Source organism: Schistocerca americana, chromosome 3, assembly GCF_021461395.2.
Source record: "Schistocerca americana isolate TAMUIC-IGC-003095 chromosome 3, iqSchAmer2.1, whole genome shotgun sequence".
Classification (NCBI taxonomy): domain Eukaryota; kingdom Metazoa; phylum Arthropoda; class Insecta; order Orthoptera; family Acrididae; genus Schistocerca; species Schistocerca americana.
In genome coordinates, this window is record NC_060121.1 from 267,892,314 (window position 1) to 267,904,029 (window position 11,716).

Genomic DNA, 11,716 nt, shown 5'->3' on the forward strand with positions numbered 1-11,716 from the left:
GTGTCAACATGCTTAGACAGTTGAAGTTCAATCTCCAGTTTATATAGAGATCACTACTGATATGATATGCATTGCAACATATTACAAAAAAATTAATAGTCTTCAGTTGTATATTAATAACATGTGTTTGAAAAGTTCTGTGGAATAGTCTCAGAAAATAAATACTTTCTCTGGCCTTTAGAGTAATTGCCATTAGCTACAACACACTTCTTACGTAGGTTGTGAAGTTGTTGGAAACTGTCAGCAAGTGCTTCTTGCAGAATCACTCGATGCACTGTGGCCATGCATACATGTGTGGCCATGCATACATATCTGCATCATTACTGGGGATGAGACCTGGTGGGGAAGAAGATGAACATCATGCCATGACTGTCACTGGGTCTCTGGAATGTATTGGATCTGCATCATTACTGGGGATGAGACCTGGTGGGGAAGAAGATGAACATCATGCCATGACTGTCACTGGGTCTCTGGAATGTATTGGTAGCACCAGTTCTTATCTCATCTGTAATGATGCAGATATCTAAAAGCACATGGCCACAGTGCTTTGACTGACAGTTTTGCTAACAGTTTTGCAACTGATGTCAGAAGTGTGATGTAGCCAATGATGATTACTTTAAAGGCCAGTGAAGGTGTTTTGCATGTAACTCCCATTTTCTGGAACCATCCACCAAACTTTTCAGACAAACCTTGTAGTTATCATTCTTATTGCTGCAATCAGTATTATGTTCATATGAGATGTAATTGCAATTTTTAGCATTAGTTTTAATGTTTTAGTGAGGTATTTTACTTATAGTAGAACTATTAAAGTACATCTGATCAGATGTTCCTAACCTTCTTCCTTTTAGGAAGTAATTTTTTTTGTAAAATACCTTTGTGTATAATATTCACGATTTTAAATATGAAGAAAGTTTGGCAACAATAATTACTTTCACATGAAAAATTATTCGTAACTAGGTATTTACAGCGCAGTCCACTTTCTTGTGGACACCTCACTACAGAAGGCTTTCTGCTTGTTTGAACTTAAAAAACTGTTGTTCGGTTATCACAGAGTAGCAAAAATTTCATCAGTGGTACAGTCGAGCACTTCCAAATGCTAACATCCATAAATGGCATCAGCAGTTCGAACACATAAGATGTTTGTGGAAAGAAAAAAGTATTGGCCAGCCATGTGTATCAGCACTAAACATTGGAAGAATTCACCTTTTGTTTGAATGTTGCGCATAGAAATTGATGTACACAGCCAACAGTGAACTACAAATGGGAAAAACATTGGTTTGCCATTTTCTCAAAATAAAGCTGAAAATGAAATCGTTGTTGTTGTTGTTGTTGTTGTGGTGGTCTTCAGTACAGAGACTGGTTTGATGCAGCTCTCCATGCTACCCTATCCTGTGCAAGCTGCTTCATCTCGATGTACCAACTGCAACCTATATCCTTCTGAATCTGCTTAGTGTATTCATTTCTTGGTCTTCCTCTATGATTTTTACCTTCCACGCTGCCCTCCAATACTAAATTGGTGATCCCTTGATGCCTCGGAACATGTCCTACCAACCGATCCCTTCTTCTAGTAAAGTTGTGCCACAAATTCCTCTTCTCCCCAGTTCTACTCAATACCTCCACATTAGTTACATGATATTCAGCATTCTTCTGTCATGTCACATTTCGAAAGCCTCTATTCTCTTCTTGTGTGAACTATTTATCATCCATGTTTCACTTCCATACATGGCTACACTCCATACAAATACTTTCAGAAAATACTTCCTGACACTTAAATCTATACTCGATGTTAACAAATTTCTCTTCTTCAGAAACGCTTTCCTTGCCATTGCCAGTTTACACTTTGTATTCTCTCTACTTCGACCATCATCAATTATTTTGCTCCTCAAGTAGCAAAACTCTTCCACTACTTTAAGTGTCTCATTTCCTAATCCAGTTCCCTCAGCATCACCTGATTTTATTTTTTACTTTTGTTGATGTTCATCTTATATCCTCCTTTCAAGACACTGTCCATTCCGTTCAGTTGCTCTTCCAGGTCCTTTGCTGTCTGACACAATTACACCATCATCGGCAAACCTCAAAGTTTTAATTTCTTCTCCATCGATTTTAATTCCTACTTAGAATTTTTCTTTTGTTTCCTTTACTGCTTGCTCAATATACAGATTGAATAACATCGGGGATAGGCTACAACCCTGTCTCACTCCCTTCCCAACCACTGCTTGCTTTTCATGCCCCTCGACTCTTATAACTGCCAACTGGTTTCTGTACAACCTTTCACTCCGTGTATTTTACCCCTGCCACATTCAGAATTTGAAAGAGAGTATTCCTGTCAACATTGTCAAAAGCTTTCTCTAAATCTACAATTGCTAGGAACATAGGTTTGCCTTTGCTTAATCTGTCTTCCAAGATAAGTCGTAGGGTCAGTATTGCCTCACGTGTTCCAGCATTTCTGTGGAATCCAAACTGATCTTCCCCAAGGTCGGCTTCTACCAGTTTTTCCATTCATCTGTAAAGAATTCATGTTGGTATTTTGCAGCCATGACTTATTAAACTGATAGTTCGGTAATTTTCACATCTGTCAACACCTGCTTTCTTTGGGATTGGAATTATTATATTCTTCTTGAAGCCTGAGGGTATTTCGCCTGTCTCATACATCTTGCTCACCAGATGGTAGAGTCTTGTCGGGGCTGGCTCTCCCAAGGCTATCAGTAGTTCTAATGGAATGTTCTCTACTTGTTTCAACTCAGGTCTTTCAGTACTCTGCCAAACTCTTCACAAAGTATCGTATCTCCCATTTCATCTTCATCTACGTCCTTTTCCATTTCTGTAATATTGCCCTCTAGTACATCGCCCTTGTATAGACCCTCTATGTACTCCTTCAACCTATTTTCTTTCCCTTCTTTGCTTGGATCTGGTTTTCCATCTGAGCTCTTGATATTCATACAAGTTGTTCTCTTTTCTCCAAAGGTCTCTTTAATTTTCCTGTAGGCAGTTTCTGCCTTACCTCTAGTGATACAGTATCACTCCGCTTTTATGTTCCCGGAATTAACGTTTTCCCGCTGTTTATGGCATTTTTTTATCATTCCCGTCAAATTTCCTATGTCCACAATGTTAATTTGCACCCAATTTTGCGTCAACATATTTATAATTTTCACGCGATTTACGCATTATGAAAAAATATTTGTCGAGAAAAAAAATGACACTGAGGTGATGTTGACCATCCAGTAATGTTTACAAATATTATGTGGTTAAGTCTCTTGACACCAGGGCGCTCTACTCAGCAGATTTGAACAGGTAAACTTGTATAAAAGTTGGTACAATTTGTGCCGTGCCCCCCGCCACTGCCAAGCACTACTTGGCATGATGGCTGATCGGAATAACTAGGTTCGTTCGAATAAAGATACCATGACCATTCTTAACTATTTCCAAACTCTCTACCATGCAAATGCAGTTTTGTGATTGTTGTGATCATTGTGACACCTTTGCTTAACTATTTCCAAACTCTTTACCATGCAAATGCAGTTTTGTGATTGTTGTGATCATTGTGACACCTTTGTCAAACCATATTTAGCATGTAGCGCTAGTTGACAGCATCATTCACTTTACGTTGCTCAAGTGTTTTTAGTTTAAACACAACGCTGGCTATGAATTTTTTTCATGCTGAGCAAAACGTGTTTCAAGAATTTATTCTCATTGTCTGGTGCAGTATTTTCGTATTATTTTGTGTGATGTTACACAAACTGTGTGAGTGATAGCTTGCATGTGTGTGGCTTTCTACATAAGTGACGAGGCACACTACCTGGTAACCTCAAAAAGATGACTACAGTGCATGAGAGGCAGAATAACACATATTCAAACACCACACATAATACTTATGTACATATTTGCACTTGACAATGAGAAAAAATTCATGAAATGCGTCGTTAAACATGGAAAAACTACATAACTAGTGCAGTATTTCATTATTTAAGTAATTAATGACAGCTGTAGGCTTCCCAAAACATTGATTATGACGTTTGAAATTAAAAATTCTCGAAACACATCTTCAAGCTTGAAAAATACGTGACAAGTGCAGTATTTCATTATTTAAATAATGAATGACAGCTGCAGGCTTTCCAAAAACATCCGTTATGATGCTTGAAATAAAGTCAGACATTTCTACTTCCCAGACAATTATCAAATCCAGTTACATCAGTAGTTTTTATTAGATAATAACTATTATTGATGCCTGTTGTGTACATATATCATACATAAAGTGTGAAAATGCCAGGGGCTACGCTATACGTAACTTTTACAGCTTAAAATGTTATTTCCCACATTTTACATTTTCACACATTTTACATAACTTTTTTGAAGTCCCTTGAAAAGTGTTAAAGCGGGGTTTCGCTGTACATGCCTCTACATCCTTACAATTGTCCTCTAGCCATCCCTGCTTAGTCATTTTGCACTTCCTGTCGATCTCATTTTTGAGACGTTTGTATGCCTTTTTGCCTCCTTCATTTACTGCATTTTTATATTTTCTCCTTTTGTCAATTAAATTCAATATCTCTTCTGTTACCCAAGGATTTCTACTAGCTCTCGTCTTTTTACCTACTTGATCCTTTGCTGCCTTCACTATTTCATCTTTCAAAGCTACCCATTCTTTTTCTACTGTATTTATTTCCCCTGTATTTATCAATTGTTCCCTAATGCTCTCCCTGAAACTCTCTACAACTCCTGGTTCTTTCAATTTATCCAGGTCCCATCTCCTTAAATTCCTAACTTTTTGCAGTTTATTCAGTTTTAGTCTACAGTTCATGACCAATAAATTGTGGTCGGAGTTTACATCTGCCCCTGTAAATGTCTTACAATTAAAACCTGGTTCCTAAATCTCTGTCTTACCATTATATAATCTATCTGAAACCTTCTGGTGACTCCAGGCCTCTTCCACATATATAACCTTCTTTCATGATTCTTAAACCAAGTATTAGCTGTGATTAAGTTATGCTCTGTGCAAAATTCTACCAGGCAGCTTCCTCTTTCATTCCTTACCCCCATTCCGTATTCACCTGCTACTTTTCCTTCCCTTTCTTTTCCTGCTATCGAATACCGGTCCCCCCATGACTATTAAATTTTCATCTCCCCTCACTATATGAATAATTTCTTTTACCTCATCATACATTTCTTCAATCTCTTAGTCATCTGCGGGGCTAGTTAGCTTATAAACTTGTACTACTGTGGTAGGTGTGGGCCTCGTGTCTATCTTGGCTACAATAATGTGTTCACTATGCTGTTTGTAGTAGCCTACCCACACTCCTATTCTTTTTATTCATTAATAAACCTAATCATGCATTACCCCTATTTGATTTTGTATTTATAACCCTGTATTCACCTGTCCAAAAGTCTTCTTCCTCCTGACACTGAACTTCACTAATTTCCCAGTGGTTAGCACACTGGACTCGCATTCGGGAGGACGATGGTTCAATCCCGCGTCCGGCCATCCTGATTTAGGTTTTCCGTGATTTCCCTAGGTCACACCAGGCAAATGCCGGGATGGTTCCTTTGACAGGGCACGGCCGACTTCCTTTCCCATCCTTCCCTAATCCGAGCTTGTGCTCCGGCTCTGATGACCTCGTTGTCGACAGGACATTAAACACCAATATCCTCCTCCTCCTCCTCTTTCACTAATTTCCATTACATCTAACTTTAACCCACCAATTTCCCTTCCTAAATTTTCTAACCTACCTGCCCGATTAAGGGATCTGACATTCCATGCTCCAATTCATTGAACACCAATTTTCTTTCTCCTAATAACGACATCCTCCTGAGTAGTCCCTGCCCGGTAGCCCGAATGGGGAACTATTTTACCTCCAGAATATTTTACCCAAGAGGACGCCATCGCCATTTAACCATACAGTAAAGCTGCATGCCTTCGGGAAAAATTACGGCTGTAGTTTCCCCTTGCTTTCAGCCATACACAGTACCAGCACAGCAATGCTGTTTTAGTTAATGTTACAAGACCAGATCAGTCAATCATCCAGACTGTTGCCCCTGCAACTACTGAAAAGGCTGCTGCCCCTCTTCGGGAACCACATGTTTGTCTGGCCTCTCAACAGATACCCCTCTGTTGTGGTTGCTATCCATATCGCTGAGGCTTGCAAGCCTCCCCACCAATGGCAATTTCCATGGTTCCTTGGGGGGAGGGGGGGGGGGGGGGGGAATGAAATCGTACATAATTAAAGCCTTCCTGTAAAATTTTAATTAAATCACATAATTAAAATTTTATAAGAAGACTATGTCAGGTGTACATCACTCAGGTTCAGGATTTTAGTGGGTATGAGGCTGAGCAAGTGAGGTGGTGGCGCTACATGTGTAACAGTCAAGCTCAGGGAGCCGGCAAGTGTGGCTGTTATATGGCTCAAGGCATCATTTAAATGGCATTGCCTGGAAATACATTTATTGTTCACGATTTTACAACATGGACTGTTTTTTCAGTGTGGTGAAAGATACAGTCTGATGCACCCCGTGCATGGTGAGGAATGTGAATCCGGCACTCTGGAAGCTGCAGGCATTGGCATAGGTCAGGACCCAAAGTGATGTGCAATTAGTTGGATCAGGGTTCTTCATGCAAAAGCATACAGTGGCTCACCAACAGTGAGTGCAGCACACTCCAGCACTCCTATGATGGACATGCACTAAGGCATATACTGTGACAGCATACTATGGAAGGCGGAGGCCCAAATGCATCCAGCAACACAGTGTACAACCAGGGAGGCGGTACCACGTACAGCCATGCAGGCAGTGCCTCACCCTTAAGGTTGAAGGTTGCAGCTTGCAGTCACCTGATATGGCTCTTTACCAGGGGAAGGCACAGGTTGTCTATATCTTCTGTCTGTCAAAGATGTGACCAAATAGCAGTGGCAATATGCAGCAGCTAAGTCCGACCAGAGGCAGCAGGCAACACGTCTTATGATCTGCCACCCAGTTTACCCAGTAACTAGTGAGACGGTTATTCTGTTGGATTCCTTCTGAAAGGGTGCTACTTAAGCTGGACACAACATCACAGTGGCAGGCAGTCATCTGCCCTCATTAACTGGACATGTCAGTGGTGTTGTCCCCACTGTGGTGTCACAGTTACTGTCAGTTTTCTGTACCTTTGCACTTTCCATCAGTACTAGGATGCCATGGAGTGGCTGAGCTCAAATGTTACAAATGCATGTTATTATTCTGTACTGTGATGCTTGCAGAATGACATATTGGTTGCTGTCACACTATGCCATTTGCACTCCTTGCTTATGGCTTGGCTCAATGTGTCAATGCATTGCCAATGGCACCTTGCCTTCTGCAACATTGATTGTGTCACGCTATATTAGCCAGACTTGGTCCTCTGCCATCTGCACCAAGTAATAATTTTGAAAATGTATACATGCACCCAGGAATTAGATCTGCTGTGCAACAGTATGAATTGTGCTATGACAGTGCTGGAAGCCATGAAGGAAGAAACATTTTGTATACATCTCACTTTGTGATGCATCAACCTTCCACACATGTGGCAAAATTAAGTGGCACATGTGTATAAAGAATACAGAGAAGCTTATTTGGGTGATCGAACATCGGTGTGACTGCTAAAAGCTAGGGTGTTCTGTGTGATGTCTGTACAAAAACTGTATGGCATAGTGTTCTTCACTGAGCCAAGTATTTCAGTAGACATTTACCTGGACAACTTTGAGATATGGCTGTTCTCACAGCTCGGTATAGATTCCACAGATTACATATTTCAGCAAGATTGAGCACCCTCACCTTATGGTGTGGAGGGTTTGGATATTTTTAAATCAATGTCTTCCAAAGCATTGGATTGATCATACTGGACATGGCAATGCTATGTTCTGCTCTTGGCCACCTACATCTTGTGTTGACACCCTTTGATTTCTTTTTTATAGGGTTATGTGAAAGACTTTGTGTTTGTGCCTAATTTTGCTAAAAATATTTCCAGAACTCAAAATGTATATTTTTAAAGTGCTCAAACTGATGACTCCACATATGCTTACGATGTAAAATGAAATGGATTATCAATTAGATGTTGTTTGTGTGACCAAGTGGAGCTGTCATAGAACAAATTTGAAGTTCATGAAAAAAATTCTTGAACTTTGTTACATTCTCTGTAATTCTTATCATTGTATTGCTACACATTAATAAGGGGAGCCACAGTGTTGGGATCACAGATTTACTTCAAACTTTGAACACCTTTAGTAGGCCAATAAAACAACATAATGTGGAAGTAGTGAAGTGCACTACTCTGGCAATTCCGAGAAAATCGCAAGAGAGGTTTTACGCATCTGTTATGTAACTGATCTAGCTGTGTGAATGTGTTGGGTGTAGCAGGTCATTGTGGGCAAGCGGTTAGTGTGTATTGTAAGCGGGTCTTGGAGGAGGCAGTGGTTCGAATCCTGCGACCAGGTATTTCCATAATCAACATTTTATTCATCAATTTGCACATTATTCAATTTATATGACATTTGAGAGATAATATAATAAAAAAAACCACATGTATTTGCTTGAATTTCAGTTTGTTTTCCATGTCTGTGTGAGAAATACCACCCTGCAACCTGTGATGTGTAGAACAGTTCTACACAGAGTAATTCTGCATTACTCTTGTGGTCTGGCAAATTGTGACTTACTATATTGCTGATTGTGAATAATGTTATTCGCATAATTATTTATCATGGTTTGACTTGGGCTTTCTGAGCCTGTCCCTCATCCTTGAAAATGTTATTACAAATAGTAAAGAGTCAAATAACATATGAAATTCACTACATCATCATGAAAATACACGTTTTTTCCATTATATTAGCTCTCAAATGTCACATAAATTAAATAACTGACCAGTGATGAAAACAAATTGATCAAAAAAGTTAAGCTGTGGAATAATTCAAACCGCCACCTCCTCCATGACCTGTTTGCAATGTGCGAACGCTAACCGCTCGACCACAATTACTTCTTCCAACCGGCACCTTCACACAGACACATCAGTTACATAATAGAAATGTAAACTTCTCTTGTGATTTTCTTGGAATTGCCAGAATAGTACACCTTACTACTTTCACATTATGTTGTTTTAATGGCCTACTGATGGTTTACAAAGTTTGCGGTAAATCTGTGATCCCAATGTCGTAGCCTCCCCTTGTAAGTAGTTATAGCCAGTTGTGCTGAGAAATAATTGTTAAGAAAAAAGTCAACACATTGCCATTTCTGAGTTAATTAGCATTGAAATTAGCCAATCAGGTTATTGCACACGCAATTTCAAGTGGCCCGACAGAGACAGTATTACCAAACATTTTCTTCGTTCAGTTTCCTAAAACAGAACAAGAGAGCAATATAAAAATTGGACATGGGGAGGTAGTAAGGACTGATCCCAAGACAAAGGCTGAGCAGTATTGTACACCATCATCTATACTATGAGAGCAGCTAACACTAATTGTTTCTGGTGGGCCACTTGAATTTGTCTGCTCAATGGCCTGATTGGATAACTTCAGTGCTAATTACTCAGAAATGGCACGGCATAGTAATTATTTTTCATAACAGCTATTTTTCAGCACAACCTACTCTGCAGAACAAGCTCTTCAGATGTTTCTGACCACCCTGTATGTGTCATCTCCTTCAGTTTGTTCACAACCTTTTGAATTGCCCTATATAACCAGAAGAATAGTCAGCAATTTCATTTCAGAACACATTAATGTGTTTTACTAAAACAAAGTAATTTTATTTGTTGTCAACTACCTTGATGTTTTATTATGATCTGTTATCAGCTACATGTGCTCTGTGGAACATACCTTTTCTTAATTTATCATTTTCTTGATATGTCACAAATGCTGTTAATGTTACAGTGTTATCTAAAGCTGTGATACCCACAGTAACTGTTGTTGCTGAGGTGGATCCATCATTGCTGAAGCAGATGCGCTTCTGTCTCTCAGATGAAGAAGAGAGAAGAAGAGGAAATGAAGTTAGTGTTGCTGTTGCTGATGCTGTGCAGACTGTGATAAAACATTTTTTAAGCATGATTGTGACAGGACACTCATTGGTGTACACTGTGTGCTTATAGAGTCCATTATTAGGTAATGGGGCACAATGAAGACTGTTGCAACATTTCTTCCTTTGAGGAGAGCATAAATTTGTGGAACTGTTAAGCATGGAAGCAGTTGTCAAAAGACTACAATATATTTAATTGCCTGCTTCAGTGTTTCAACAGATCGATAAATTGTGTGAAGAAAACTGCTGCACCTAGGAAGTGTGCAATATTTTTTTGATGTACTTTATAAGTGCTTTTGGATTACCTTTCTCAGTAAGTGTATTGGAAACACACTGTTACACTGCTGTTTTGGAACTGATATAGTGAATTTCCTACACACTGTGCACTAAATGCTGTTTAGGAAAGGGAAATATTAGGCACCTGAATTACATATGAACACAAAACAATTTTCTTATAATAATAACAGTGAGAGTTAAAAATTTCAAAACTGCAGTTAGAGAGGTAACCAGTAAATTTTCTAGGTATACATTACTTTTTTTTATGAGGCCTCTAAACTGGAAACTGAAGTTCTCCAGCTTATTTAATTATTCATCAGTTAGAGGCATGAAGATATCAACCATGAGCAAAAAATGCAATTGAAATGATGGTATGCTGTTTTTACTGTGCCACTGTGTGGCTGTTGTACTGTGAAAGCTCATATGTGCCTAATGAATCTCACTTTCAAGACTTTTGTAAAGTAAAAAAAGAATAATTTGTATGTATTATGTACATATGTATATGTAATTTTACTTGTGAATATCTTATTAAAATTTTGTAATTATTGTTTTAAATATTTTGATATTTTTTCAGTGGCTGTAAACTTTGTTTTTATTATACTGTAAAGTCCTGGATGGAATAGGGGTAATTTAAGAACCACACACTCTATTGTTTAAGCAGTGAATGATCAGCTGGCATGTAAATAAGACTGGAAACATCACTGAGATTTCAGTGTGTCCTCCTTTGGCCATATAAGCATGGCTATACAGTGTGTTCAGAAATTCCCTTTACAAACTTCTAGACTTGCAAAGGAGAGTGAGCATATAACATTTTGAGTAGGAACTCATGTCCGGAAACATACTGTTTCCATGCTACAGCCATTTGAAAATGTGTTTGCTTGGTAGGTATGCAGCAGGATAGTCAAGTTGGGGAATGGTTATATCCGATTCGCTGATGTCATTTCATGCCTATCCTATCTCTCTGAACTAGTTTGAGTCTCATTCACATGCCCGTGAGTTTAGAGCAATATGGTTGAGTACACATTTGCAGAATTCACTGTCATGGTCCTTGTGAATGGCAAAGCTCATGGTAATGGAAGAGCTGCTTGTCACTTTTATCAAAATCATTCACCACAATGTATGACTCCATTGCATACCTTTTTTGCCACAATTATGCAATGGCTTTGAGAAAGGGTACCTTCAGTGTCAGCAAGCACGACTGTGGTTCTCCGACGAGATGCCACACCCCTAAATTGGAAGAGTCTGTACTGCATCACATTGAAGTGAACCCGTCAACAAGTACACAAGCAATTTCTTTGGTTATTAACGAGTGAAATTGTAAAACAAGTGTTGTACTGGGTCACGTCTTATCAATTACTTGTAAAATTGATCATGTTACCAATGTCTTTTCAATTAGTGGTAGCACAGAAGTAGTACGTTTACAGAGATGGGTTTCAAT

General features: G+C 39.0%; 1 protein-coding gene across 3 annotated transcripts in view; it reads left to right on the top strand.

The window, feature by feature from the left end:
- Positions 1–10,833, top strand: part of LOC124605218 (integrin alpha-PS1) — a 575,966-nt gene extending 565,133 nt beyond the window's left edge. For all 3 annotated transcript variants that reach the window (XM_047136765.1, XM_047136766.1, XM_047136767.1), the window contains one exon: positions 9,861–10,833. The gene's annotated coding sequence lies outside the window, so the exon portion shown is untranslated. The remainder of the gene's footprint in view (positions 1–9,860) is intronic.
- Positions 10,834–11,716: the final 883 nt, after the last annotated feature.